Here is a 14,450-nt window from a genome sequence, read left to right as displayed (position 1 = left end):
GTTGGAGGCTTGTGTGGGGTGAGACACGAATGTGACAGACGTGATTTAAACGTTGGTTTTGCTCGATGTCGTGATCCACCAAAACGAAACGTTGATTTCCAAAAGAACATTGTAGTATACTATACTGCATGAGGGAGAAGCGGACTCAACGAAGAGTGATGGTTGCTTCTTCCGTCCAACTTACTGTCGGGTCTATGTGATTTGATGGCTCATTGGTCATTATTACTGCAGCGGTAGAGCATCGTAGAGCGTCTATAGTCTTTTTTCTGTGAAAAAACTAACTTTCCCCACTGTCGGTGTCAAAACCGGCGGATCTTGGGTAGGGGGTCCCGAGCTGTGCGTCTAGGCGGATGGTAACAGGAGACAAGGGACACGATGTTTTTACCCAGGTTCGGGCCCTCTCGATGGAGGTAAAACCCTACTCCGCTTGATTAATATTGATGATATGGGTAGTACAAGAGTTGATCTACCACGAGATCAGAGAGGCTAAACCCTAGAAGCTAGCCTATGGTATGATTGTTGTTCGTCCTAGGACTAAAACTCTCTGGTTTATATAGACACAGAGAGGGCTAGGGTTACACAGAGTCGGTTATAATGGGAGGAGATCTTCATATCATATCGCTAAGCTTGCCTTCCACACCAAGGAAAGTCCTATCCGGACATGGGACGAAGTCTTCAATCTTGTATCTTCATAGTCCGGGAGTCCGGCCAAAGGTCATAGTCCGGCCACCCGGACACCCCCTAATCCAGGACTCCCTCAGTAGCCCCTGAACCAGGCTTCAATGACGACGAGTCTGGCGCGCAAATTTTCTTAGACATTGCAAGGCGGGTTCCTCCTCTGAATACTTCATAGAAGATGTTGAACACAAGGATAGTGTCCGGCTGTGCAAAATAAGTTCCACATACCACCGTAGAGAGAATAATATATGTACCACTCTAATCTGCTGACGTATCCCGCAGCGTGACATCACGCCATGGCCAAGCCCTTATTTGAATCATTTTACTGTTCCACCTCAGCGCATTTAGCGAGGCAGTTTCCTTGGCACGTCTTGTCAAAGAAGAGATCATGTCCCCTTATTCCGGGATTCTCATCAATACGGGCGTGGGTAACCCAACCGCGCCATTAACCGCAGCGCTTGGGAGATAAGCGAGTTTTATTAGGCTGGTGGGGGCTGGTAGTTTTGGCCGCCCATATATGGGGATAAGGATCTATCCTTTCCATGTACGCCTTCTTCCTCCTTTGCTTATCCATCCCTGTGCACTCGAGCTCCAGCGCCCAAGTCCGCACTTCCTACCTCAACCTTCTCCAATCATGTCCGGAGCGGGAGGTAGATGGATGGCCTCCTCCGTCATGGAGGGTCAAATCAAAAAGTTGAGGAAGGCCGGATACTTGTCTGACGACATCGAGCACCGGCTTCCAGATGAGGGGCAACTCATCCTCACCCCTAGGTCCCATGAGAGGGTTGTATTTCTCCCCCATTTCCTCCACGGACTGGGCTTTCCTATTCACCCGTTCGTCCGGGGGCTCATGTTCTACTACGGCCTGGACTTCCATGATCTGGCCCCGAACTTCATCCTCAACATCTCGGCGTTCATCATCGTGTGCGAGGCCTTCCTCCGCATCCAGCCTCACTTTAGCCTATGGCTGAAGATCTTCAGCGTCAAGCCGAAGGTCGTGGGCGGCCGCCAAGCGGAGTGCGGAGGCGCCATGGTGGGAAAGATACCCAACGTTACATGGCTCGAGGGCGCCTTCGTGGAGACCATCAAAGGGTGGCAATCGGGGTGGTTCTATATCACCGAGCCGCGTGACCCTGAATGGGCAGTGGCCCCCGAATTCCGATCTGGCATCCCCACACGGCTCACATCTTGGAAAGAGACGGGCCTGTTGTGGGGTAATTCGGTAGAAGTGACCGGACTTCGAACCTGCATTAAAGACCTGATTGGCAGGAAGGTTAAACTTGTCACCGTAGTCCAGGTCATGCTCTTCCGCCGGATTCTCCCGTGTCAACGACGGGCTTTCAACGTGTGGGAGTTCGACCCGGCCCAGCACCAGGCTCTGTCCCGGCTCTTCGACACAAAGCAGGAGGATGCCTCGAAGGTGCTATTCAAGAGCTTCGAGGTTTCCCCTCCCGTCACCGAGGATCGCAGATTCTGCGCCAAGCGCCAAGCCAACATGGTGAGCTTAATTTTCCCATTATGGGGTATTTGTTTTCCATAGATTTGATTCTATGCGGGATCTAAACCCCCATCCCTTTAATAGGACTGGCAGAAGAAGGCCGGACAGACCAACTGTCCGGCTCCATTGCCCGAAGACCCAGTGGACGCTCGCTTGACGAAGCTGTTGGTTCCGGCACCTCACGTGGTGCCGGAGAAGAAGGCCAAGATGAAGGCCACGGGGACTCGAAAGAGTTCCCGGCGCCTAGTGGTGTCGGATTCATAGCCTGACAACCCCGAAGCACCCTCCGCCTCTGAGGACGAGGAGGAGGAAGAAGAAGAAGCCTGTCCCCCTCCAACGGGGGGAGGAAAGAAAAGGAAGGCCGCCCCAACTGGGGAGGCCGGAGGGTCCAAGAAGGGGAGGACCCTTCTGCCGGACTACGCCTCAGATGCCGAAGACAGCGGGGAGGAATGGCCATCCAGGGTCAAGCCCCTGGCAAAATCGTAAGTGTCCGGATACCAGAATAACTTATGGTGTTCCTCTATTGTATGGTACCTTCTGATGCCGAATTCAATCATGCAGTCCGCCCAAGGCTCAGCTCGGCGATTCGACGAGTGGCTCCCTAGATTCATCGAACGTGAATAGCGCTTCACTCCCGACGGCCTCCTCCCCTCTCCGTATGGACAAAGCCGAGGTGGAGTCCCAAAAGGGACTAAACCAGGAGGAGGTGGTCCTGGAGGCGCCGCAAGGCGACCTCCCGGACTCCAGGCCCAAAGGGGGTAAATCCCAGAGGGATCTAAGTCCGGCCCTGGGCCGGACACTGCTCCGAAACCATCAAGGCTTCCAGAGTCCGACAGGCGGCGCCTTCGTAAGAAGGTAAAGCCTACGACGTCGGCAACCTCCGTCCACCCGGGGGCGCCAGACGATTTGCTGGAGGTGCTTAACGGCGCCTCCATCGACGAAGAACACCGCACTGTTATGAGTGCGGTGATTCAGAAGGTTCAGTCCGCCAAGAGCGGGCTGACAGAAGCCTGTACAAGTCTATTAACATGCTTTGAGGTATGTATTCAAAACATATAAAAATGTTACCGCATAGACACTAGCCCCTGATGCTCAGTTTGGTGTTCGAAAAGAAAAGCCGAGTTGAGGATCTAAAAAGATATACGCAGGAGTCTAACATAAGTATGTCAATATGGGAATGTAGGCTGCACTGCTGACCTCTGCCATACTGACTGCGGAGGTCAATGCATTGAAGGAGAGCCTCGAGCGGTCCGAGAACGAGCTCGGCCGTGCCTAGAAGCAACTCGAGGACAAGGAGGGTATGTAATACCGCATGTAAATGAATATAGAAATACTTGGTTGCAAATAAAGACAGGACCAACGTAAATGTTGCAGGGGCCACAACCGAGGTTGAGACCCTGAAGGAAGCGGTATCCAAGGCCAAAAACAATGCGGCCTTGGAGCGCTCCGAGCGAGAGAAGCAGGAGGCGCGGGTGGCAGAGGTGCGGCAAGAGCTCCAGGCTCTCGTGGAGAAACACGAGGGTTTGGAGCGTGACTCGAAGACTCGAGAGTCCGAGCTCGCCTTGGCTCTTGAGAGTGCCAAAACCGCTAAGGCCGAAGCCCAGAAGGCCCTCTAGGAGATCGAGGCGATAAAGAAAATAGCGGCGGGTAAGGCATTCTTTATGCAAAGCAAGCATATAAAAGTGAATTATCTGTTACTTACCCGAATCCGGAGCTCTCCAGGAGAATTCGCCGATCTTCCCCGTAGTGTGTCTGATGCTGCCGCATTCTACCGAGCCGAGGAGGGGAGCTCGACGGAAAAGGTGTTCTGGTCTCAGTATGCTGAGGCCGAACATCCGGTGCTCCTGAGTGACCAGCTGAAGCAGCTGGTCGAACTCCACAAGGTGGTCGAACAGGCCATGAAGGGCATCATAGTTCGGTTGTGGCCTAGAGAAGCCATGCCTGGGAGCTCCTTTGGTTTGGTGCGGCGGCTGGTAGACGCGTGTCCGTGGATTGAGGTCATCAAGCGCTCCGTCTGTATCGAAGGTGCCCGTTGGGCCCTTGCCCGTGCTAAAGTGCACTGGGGCAAGCTGGACGCTGAGAAGCTTTTGACGGACGCGCCACCGCCGGGCAAGGAGTATCGCACACTTGAGATGTATTATAAGGGCGTCCTGAAGGGTGCCTGCCTTATAGCGGGCGAATGCTCCAAAGATGTAATTTTTGAGTAGACTCGCATCTGTTATCCTGTACGCTGAAAACTTTGTTCATATGCGTTAAGCAATGCTTGTTAATTTAAAATATTACCTTCTATGCGGCCGTTTATCAAATCTAAGAGATGCAAGTCGTCGGCTTCTACCCCCATGCCACGAGTGCTGGGGTGTTTGGCATAAACCTGAGCGCTCTTGTTCCCATTCTTGGGTCCATCTAGGGAGTCGCTCAGCACAACGAACCAGGCCATTGGACTTATAGTGCTTTATCACTGTCACTTGGCCATAGAATTCTATAATTTTAAATTTCGGTGAAGCCCCTAGTATTCGGAAGTCCAAGTTCGAGGTGCTATCCACGCCTAGGCCGGATAAGTACGGCTCCTCGCTCTAAGCGGCATGAGTCTTTAAGGACTCGAAAAACCTCGCGAACAGTGACCGGTCTCTCGCACTATCATGACGGTCAGTTTTAGCTTTCTCTACTGAGGTGTTAACCCAGCTCAACTGGGGCACAATCGCAGTAGTTCTCCTAGCACTACCTTAGCCAACATTGCGGAACGTAAGGTACCAAAACATGATTCGGAGCCGATGCATATTGTGCTATAAGTTCGGGGTGCCACACTCATGAGAGTGTTCGGTCTTCTCACACCATGTTATGGGGTGCTTATGCCCCTGGTGTATTGGCCGTACCAAAGTGTACGGTTGCATAATGTCATGACTAAACATATTTGTATAAAAAATAGATGAATACAATAATAGATAAGAGCTATGTATTGTTTATTAAAAAAGGGGCTGCTATGAAAGCAGAATGATACAAATAGTGCGATAAGCAAGAGATGGGATTATTTGACATGTCCCCCTCCAGGGGCAAGCTGCGGGACTTTAAGTAAAACAGGTATTTAGCTCGTTACAGAGACCACCTGGACATTTGACGCGGCTTGTTCTCTCCCTGGCTGTTGCATCGTGTGTTCGGCGAGTGTATTGCCGGACGGGCCTTCCGAATAGTTGGGTCCTTAAAGTATATAAAAAAAGGAACGGTAGAATAGGGACCCCCTAAGTGCGGTTGAGCCGCATTCTGGGCGTGCCGTGGTTGTGCCCCTTCCCTTATGCCCATGGTATTTCCAAAGCGTAATTATGTACGGGTGGTACCGATATCGCCATCTGGCGAGAGCTGGGGTTGGGGTCGCACTGCCAGCCGGTTTTGTTGTAGGTTACTTCGGGCGCGCTTGACGTTGTCCGGACGTTTAACACCCGGATTGGAGAATTGCCTTGAGAGGCTACTCTATACTGCCGCCGCCAGAGCCTCCATGTGCTCCTCCATTCGGAGAGAGCGTTCGGTGTTTCCATTTACCGTGATGACTTCGCGAGGGCCTGGCATCTTGAGCTTGAGATATGCATAGTGCGGCACCGCATTGAATTTTGCAAATACGGTTCGTCCGAGCAAGGCGTGATAGCCACTGCGGAATGGGACTATGTCGAAGATTAACTCTTCACTTCAGAAATTATCCGGGGATCTGAAGACCACTTCGAGTGTAACCGAGCCTGTACAGCTGGCTTCTACACCTGGTGTGATGCCTTTAAAGGTTGTCTTTGTGGGTTTAATCCTTGAGGGATCTATACCCATTTTTCGCACTGTATCCTGATAAAGTAGGTTTAGGCTGCTGCCGCCGTCCATGAGGACTCTAGTGAGGTGAGATCCGTCGATGATTGGGTCTAGGAACAATGCGGCGAATCCACCATGACGAATGCTAGTGGGGTGGTCCCTTCGATCAAAAGTGATCGGGCAGAAGGACCATCGGTTGAACTTTGGGGCGACTGGCTCCAACGCATAGACGTCCTTTAGAGCATGCTTCCGCTCCTTCTTGGGGATATGGGTTGCGTATATCATGTTCACCGTCCGCACTTGCGGGGGGAAGCCCTTCTGTCCTCTGTTGTTCGGCGGCCATGGCTCCTCCTCGTCATCGCTATGTAGCCCCTTGTGTCTGTTTTCGGCACTTAACTTGCCTGCCTGCTTGAACACCCAACAATCCCTGTTGGTGTGGTTGGCTAGTTGTTTGGGGGTGCCGTGTATCTGACACGAGCGATCGAGTATCCGGTCTAAACTGGATGGGCCCGGAGGGTTTCTTTTGAATGGCTTCTTCCGCTGACCGGGTTTAGAGCCTCTGAATCCGGCATTGACTGCTGTATCCTCAGTATTGTCGCCGTTAATGCGGCGCTTGTGCTTGTTGCGACGTGACCTGCCATTATTGTCCTTGGTATCCGAATTGCCAGGGCTCTTGGTTATGTTATTGCTATGAGCTAGCCAGCTGTCTTCTCCCGCGCAAAAGCGGGCCATGCGTGTCGTGACGGCTGCCATAGATTTCGGCTTTTCCTGTCCTAGGTGCCGGGCAATCCATTCGTCTCGGATGTTGTGCCTGAAGGCTGCAAGGGCCTCGGTGTCCGGACAGTCGACTATTTGATTTTTCTTGGTTAGGAACCGTGTCCAGAATTGTCTGGCCAATTCCTCTGGCTGCTGGATTATATGGCTTAGGTCATCGGCGTATGGTGGTCGCACATAAGTGCCCTAGAAGTTGTCAAGGAATGCGGATTCCAGGTCCTCCCAGCAACTGATTGACTCTGCTGGCAGGCTGTTAAGACAATGCTGAGCTGGTCCTTTAAGCTTGCGCGGGACGTATTTGATGGCATGTAGATCATCCCCACGGGCCATGTGGATATGAAGGAGATAATCCTCGATCCATACCGCAGGATCTGTTGTGTCATCGTATGATTCGATGTTTACGGGTTTAAAACCCTCAGGGATTTGATGATCCATTACTTCGTCTGTGAAGCATAGTGGGTGTGCGGCGCCCCTGTACTGGGCTATATCGTGACGTAGCTCGGTTGAGCTTTGTCTGTTGTATTCGGCCTGGCCGTATTTATCATATCCGGCGTGACGGTTATCGTCACGTGATGTGGGGCGCCCACGCGATCTGTAGATCGATCTTGTTTGCCTTGCCTTATCCTCCAATATGTCTCGCAGGTCTGTTGCGTTTCCCCGTGCTCTGGTAAGAGCGGCGCCGGGGTGCGGCTTGGATTGAGGGCCGAAGGGCCTCTCTGTCGCGGCCACGGGGTGGCCGGTCGGGCGCATCGTACACAGGTGATGTAGGTTTAGTTTCTTCCTCCTCTAGTTGGGGTAGCAGCCTGCGCTTTGGGTAACTCTTGGAGGGGTGTTCGAGTTTGTACTCTTCGGCCGCCAGGACTTCAGTCCATCTGTCGGCTAGCAAGTCTTGGTCAGCTCTAAGTTGCTGCTGTTTTTTCTTGAGGCTGCTCGCCATGGCCATAAGCCTGCGTTTGAAACGCTCTTGTTCGACGGGATCCTCTGATACGACGAATTTGTTGTCGTCGAGGCTTGCCTCGTCTTTGGAGGGAGGCATATAATTGTTGTCCTCGACCTCTCTGTCTGCCACTCTCTCATGAGGGCTGGCTCCTTCGTCCTCCTGCACGGAATCCTGCTGGAGGGGGTTGTCTTTGGCACTGTCCGGGGTGTTGATGTCTCCGGTGCCGGATTCGCCGTTCTTGCTTTGGCGGGATTTAGAGCAGCGTCGCTAACGTCGGCGCTTGGGTCGCTTCTTGGAGGGGTCGTCCTCCGTTTTTTCATCAGCATCCCCTGCTTTGGGGGTGTCCACCATGTATATGTCATATGATGAGGTGGCTTTCCAGTGCCCTATAGGTGCTGGTTCCTGGTCATCTCCTTCATCGGCGTCCATACCGTCGATGTCTTCGGAGTCGAAGTTGAGCATGTAGGTTAAATCGTCGACAGTTGCTACAAAGTGGGTGGTGGGTGGGTTTCGAATTTCTTCATCGTCTGCATCCCAACCCTACTGACCATAGTTCGGCCAGGCTCTCCTTACAAAGGGAGAGACTTTACTGCATTCAGGATATCACCGAAGGGCGAGTGCTGAAAGACGTCCGCGGTGGTGAACTCCATGATCGAAGCCCAATCAGGTTCGATCGGAAGGGGTGCGGAAGATTCGGAGTCTGGAACAGAGTCCGGCACATTGGAGTCACGGGCCTTGCAAAGGACTAGGCTGGTATTCGGCTCTATCGCCGTAGAGATTGCGGCTCCTGGGGCGGCGTCCAACCGACCGTCCTCGACTGGCGCAGCCGGCTCCGAGCTAATGGTCGGAGCGGACACCTGAGCGGCGGTCGGGGCGCTGTCCGGCGGCAGAGCTAGATCATGCCTGTCATGACAGTGCGGCGCGCTCGGCTGTGGCTCGAATCCGTCAAAGATCAAGTCCCCGCGGATATCGGCCATGTAGTTTAGGCTTCCAAATCTGACCTGATGGCCAGGGGCGTAGCTTTCGATCTGCTCTAGATGGCCAAGCGAATTGGCTCGCAGTGCGAAGCCGCCAAATACGAAGATCTGTTCGGGGAGAAAAGTCTCACCCTGGACCGCGTCCTGGTTGACGATCAAAGAAGCCATCGGGCCTAAGGGTGACGACACAGAGGAACTCTCAATGAAAGCACCAATGTCGGTGTCAAAACCGGCGGATCTCCGGTAGGTGGTCCCAAACTATGCATCTAGGCGGATGGTAACAAGAGACAAGGGACACGATGTTTTTACCCAGGTTCGGGCCCTCTCGATGGAGGTAAAACCCTAATCCTGCTTGATTAATATTGATGATATGGGTAGTACAAGAGTTGATCTACACGAGATCAGAGAGGCTAAACCCTAGAAGCTAGCCTATGGTATGATTGTTGTTCCTCCTACGGACTAAAACTCTCCAGTTTATATAGACACTTGAGAGGGCTAGGGTTACATAGAGTCGGTTACAATGGGAGGAGATCTTCATATCATATTGCCAAGCTTGCCTTCCACGCCAAGGAAAGTCCTATCCGGACACGGGATGAAGTCTTCAATCTTGTATCTTCATAGTCCAGGAGTCCGGCCAAAGGTCATAGTCCGGCCACCCGGACACCCCCTAATCCAGGACTCCCTCACCCAATCTTACACCGGAGGAGTGTGAAACACGACAGCCCAATGAGTACATGGCCCACCTCACATTATCACCATGTTCCTTGGACATCATGCGACACCTCCTGTCCTTTTTTCTTTGCGTTTAATGAACAAACTATAGTACTCCCCCCTTTCGGGTTTACAGGGATAATCTCAAAAAGTTTGTTTTTTCTATTTATAAGTCTCAATTCTACTACTTACCATCACATGTTTAGATTTCTAGGTGTATTAAATCACTACATGCAAGGATGAATAAAAACTCACCAATGCATGTAGAAGTTCTTGGTCATTAAGTGGTCATGCATGCATGTGGTGTAACTTACACAAATTTTTGAGAAAAATGAGAGTACTTTTGCAAGCTATGGAATTAATTCCACCATTCATCATCTACCTTGGTTGAAGAGATTTTCAAATTAAGCCCTATAAACCAGAAAGGAGAGAGTAGTATGTATTAGCCCGCATGCCAAGAAAAAATTACTATACACCAGAGTGTATATACTATTTTGCCCCCGGATTTGCAATGGAGGAAATGCTGGGTAGTTATGCACATGCAAAATATTGTCTCAGCCTGGAGACCTCAATTCTCGTGCACAATTACTCATCTCTCCATCTCTCTGGATGCAGGATCACTAGATCTATGTGCATGTAGCTCTCTCTGGTTTTGCATGCATGCGACGCAACTCTCTCTCTCTCTCTCTCTCTTTCTCTCTCTCTGCAAGCATGCCTTAAGAATGGTTAACAATATAGCCGATTGATGGCTAACATGTTGCCATGTCATCTATAGCCAATGTATGTCACATCCCTAGTTCTGGTATGCAGTAGGCTAGCCCTTCATGTGTGCATCATGTTTAAGCTTCAATTAAAGCTGAAATGGGGATTGATCAAACCCTAGCATCAGAAAGAATCCAACTAGGATCAAAATGAAATATTTTCAATGAACCCAAAATGCCCTTTGGAAATGTTCATCATTTCTGATAAAGGTAAAAACCTCTGCCAAAAACGATGAACATATTTCTAGGTCATTTCTGGATTTTTGAATTAAATCATATTGTATTTGATTTTGGGCATTTAAATACTATAAAATATTTTAAATGCTCAAATAATCATAAACTAAAATGTTTACTGTTGGATATATTCTAAACAGTAGCCATGATTAGTTTCATGATTTTTGGAAGTGCCTAGATATTTTTAATAAAGCCCAACAGATATAGAAATAATAGAAAACAGAAACAATAAATAAAAGAGAGAGAGGGATTTTACCTGGGCCAATTACCTGGCCGCAGCGCACCTGGCAGGCCCAGCACTGTGCTGGCCCATGCCAGCCAGCTGCTTCGTCCTCGCCAGGCAGGCACAGAGGTGACGCCGACGAGCGCGAGCTCGCCACGGCGCCACCTGCTTGCCGCCCGCGCCCCTGGACACCTGGGTGATCTCCACGTCGCCGCTCCGACCCCATGGACTCCTCATTCTCCCCCCTGCTCTCTCCCTCGCCGTTCCCCATCCTACCCGAACGGGTTCGTCGCCGCCGTTCGCCACCACTGCGGCCACCGCCTCCCCCTTGCTTCTCTGACCGGTCCAGAGGCTCCTCCTCGACCCCCTCTTTCTTCGACCCCAAGCCACGCCACCGCGGGAGCCCCACATCGCCTCCATGAGTCGTCTTCCCCGAGCACGGCCGCCGGACTCCATCGACGGATTTGTCGCCTTTCGGTCGTCCCCGAGCCAGCTGAGCATGTCGTCGGCCTCACCATGAGCTCCCGGTCCTTTCCCCCTTAAGCACGTCATCATTTTCGTTCCATAGCCGCCGATTCCACCGGAGCCGCGAACTGGGCCCCGCCAGTCATGTCGCCGCCATGGCCAGGGCCACCGCCGCTCATACCCGCGCACGTCATCGCACTCAGCTACCCCCCAGAAGGCCAACGCCGCCGCCCACAGCTCCTGTCGTGCCCCGCAGCACCCCGCGCGCACATGGCCGAACTCCGGCCGCCGCCTTTGAGCTTGCCGCCGTCGATATAGGCTGCCTCCGGCTTAACTGACTACACCATTTGACGCGCGGGATCTCCAGCGTCACGTAGATGCCCTCCGCCGGCCATTTGGTCGCCGGAGGAGGAATTCCGAATGCCTCCGCCGTCTCTGGCCTCGCCGGCGACTCGACGCCGGTGGGTTTGACCCGCTGACCGTTGACTGGGTGGGCCCAGTTTGACCCCCTGGGTCACTAACGTGTGGGCCACCCTTGTTAGTTATTACTTAGGTTAGTTTAGCACTAATTAGCCTAGATTAGTGCTTAACCTAACACTAACTAACTCTGTTTAGTTAGTTAACTAACCACTAACACGTGGGTCCCACAGGTCAGGTTTGACCTGGCCGACCCAGTTGAGCGCTGACCTCACAGTGACGTCATGCTGACGCAGTAAGTCATTTTCTGGATTTAAGTTAATTCAGGAAATTCCAAAAAATAGTGCTAACTTCTAAAAATCATAGAAATTCAACCGTAACTCCAAATCAAACAAATTATATATGAAAAATGATCAGAAAAATCCAATCTATCCATCTGTACCATTTTCATGCATGTTAGAACAACTTATACCTGCTGATCAGGTCAAATCAATTAAATGGCATTTAAACTCTCACATATGGAGTTTGAGTTTGAACCTAGTGTTCAAACCAACCCCATTTAACTTGTTGCTAGATGCATTAGGCCAATCAATAGCATATTTCCATGTCATCTTCATGCATCCTATTGTTGCATGGCATTGATTGTGTTTCTCCTTTGTTTGTCGGTGTTTGTCCCCTCTCAGTAGATGACGTACCGACGATGAGTTCGATGACACCGATGAAGAACTATATTATCTTCAGAAGTGTCAGGCAAGCAAAACCCCCTTGTTCATTCCGATACAATCCCACTCTCTCGCTCCTGCTCTCTTTTACTGCATTAGGACAACAACGATTCATTTGTTACTTGCTACGGTAGTTGAACCCCTTTATCCTCTACATGACCTGTCATTGCCACAGTAAATAGATGAAACCCACTAGCATGAGTAGGAGTTGTTTGAGCCCTGTTGTGCCTACTCATTCGTGCTTGTTTGTGATGCCTGCTACTGCTTAGAGTTGAGTCAGATCTGATTCATGGAGGATGAATCAGAGGTGTGTGAACATGTCCTACTGTGTGTGAGCTAAGTGTGTGAACACGATTTGGTAAAGGTAGCGGTGAGAGGCCATGTAGGAGTACATGGTGGGTTGTCTCATTGTAGCCATCCTTAGGAACTGAGTTCTGTGTTTGTGATCCATCGTTCAGCTACTACCATGCATTGGGCCCTGAAATATGACCCCGCTCGACTTCTTATCCACCCTAGTCCTCTGTCCAGGAGTTACAAGTAGTTTCTGGTGTTTGTAGCTTACTGGAGGCCGTGGACAGCGCTGACCCGTGGGGTGGGCTGTGATGCGGTAGGTACGTGGCCGGGTACACCGGGCACCCGTTAGGTGTCTCGGAACCCTGTACATATCATTCGTGGCCGTATGTGGAAACCTCGGCCGGACTCCCTGCGGATGGAACCTGAATAGGCGATAAACCTGGACTAGAGACTTAGGTGTTTAGGTAGGTCGTGGTCTACACCCACGTCGGCTTTTGCTTGAAGTCTGCCGAGCACATGTCGTGTGCAGACGCTAAGTGGTGGAAACATGTATGAAGAAGTACACCCCTGCAGGGTTAACATCATCTATTCGAATAGTCGTGTCCGCAGTAAAGGACTTCTGGGTTGCCTATAACAGTTCATAGACAAGTGAAAGTGGATACTTTAAAATGCGCAAGATAAGCGTGAGTGCTATGGATGGCGTTCTTGTAGGGAGACGGGAGCGGATCCATAGTGGTGTATTAGTTGGTGAATATGTGGACTCGTGTGCGCCACCTCAAAGAGTTACTTGCAGTCGCAGTTTAGGATAGCCACTGAGTCAAAGCTGGCTTGCTGCAGTTAAACTCCACCATCCCCTTTGTTGATAATGATGCATATGTAGTTAGTTCTGATGTAAGTCTTGCTGGGTACATTTGTACTCACGTTTGCCTATTTTATGTTTTGCAGATAGACTTCAGTCTCACTAGTAGTTCAACGTGGACTTTGACGTTTAGCTTGTTACCTCAGCTACGATCTTGTGCCCTCGGCAGGATCTTGTAGATAGTCAGGCTTCTCAGCCTTTTTCATTTATAGATGTCTGTACCCAGACATGTTAAGCTTCCGCTTGTGCTTTGACTTGTATGCTCTGAATGTTGGGTCGTGAGACCCATGTTTGTAATATCTCGCTCCACGGAGCCTATTGAATAAAATACTTGAGTTGTAGAGTCATGTTGTGATGCCATGTTGTATTTGCACATATCGAGCATATTGTGTGTATGTTATTGAAATGCTTGGTATGTGTGGGATCTGACTATCTAGTTGTTTATCCTTAGTAGTCTCTCTTACCGGGAAATGTCTCCTAGTGCTTCCACTGAGCCATGGTAGCTTGCTACTGCTCCGGAACACTTAGGCTGGCCGGCATGTGTCCTTCTTTGTTCCTGTGTCTGTCCCTTCAGGGAAATGTCACCGATGAATACCGGAGTCCTGTTAGCCCGCTACAGTCCGGTTCACCGGAGTCCTGCTAGCCCAGTGCTACAGCCTGGATTCACTCGCTGATGACCGACACGTTTGTTGTTGGGTCATGTATGCCTGTCCCTGTAAGTTAGTGCCACTTTGGGTTCACGACTAGCCATGTCAGACCGGGTTCTTTGTCATATGGATGCTAGCGGCACTATCATATACATGAGTCATAAGGCGCAAACGGTCTTGGGCCAAGTAAGGTGGCACCCGTGGAAATACCGTGCGTGAGGCCACAAAGTGATATGATGTGTTACATGCTAGATCAGTGTGACTTAGGATCGGGGTCCTGACAATGTAATAGTCAACCTTTATAGTAATGGGCTATAAGAAAGTACTACTTTTTTACCACATGACCCACCATACACTCTCACATAGCTTCTTGGGTCCCGTGCTATAGTCGGCTGTAAATCTACAGCTCGTTTCTCTTATCTCTCCTCTTCTCTCTCACCCAACCCAGGAAAGATACAATATTT

This window comes from Triticum dicoccoides, chromosome 4B (assembly GCF_002162155.2).
Source record: "Triticum dicoccoides isolate Atlit2015 ecotype Zavitan chromosome 4B, WEW_v2.0, whole genome shotgun sequence".
NCBI lineage: Eukaryota > Viridiplantae > Streptophyta > Magnoliopsida > Poales > Poaceae > Triticum > Triticum dicoccoides.
The sequence above is the reverse complement of the archived record's forward strand: the minus strand, read 5'-3'. Positions refer to the sequence as shown.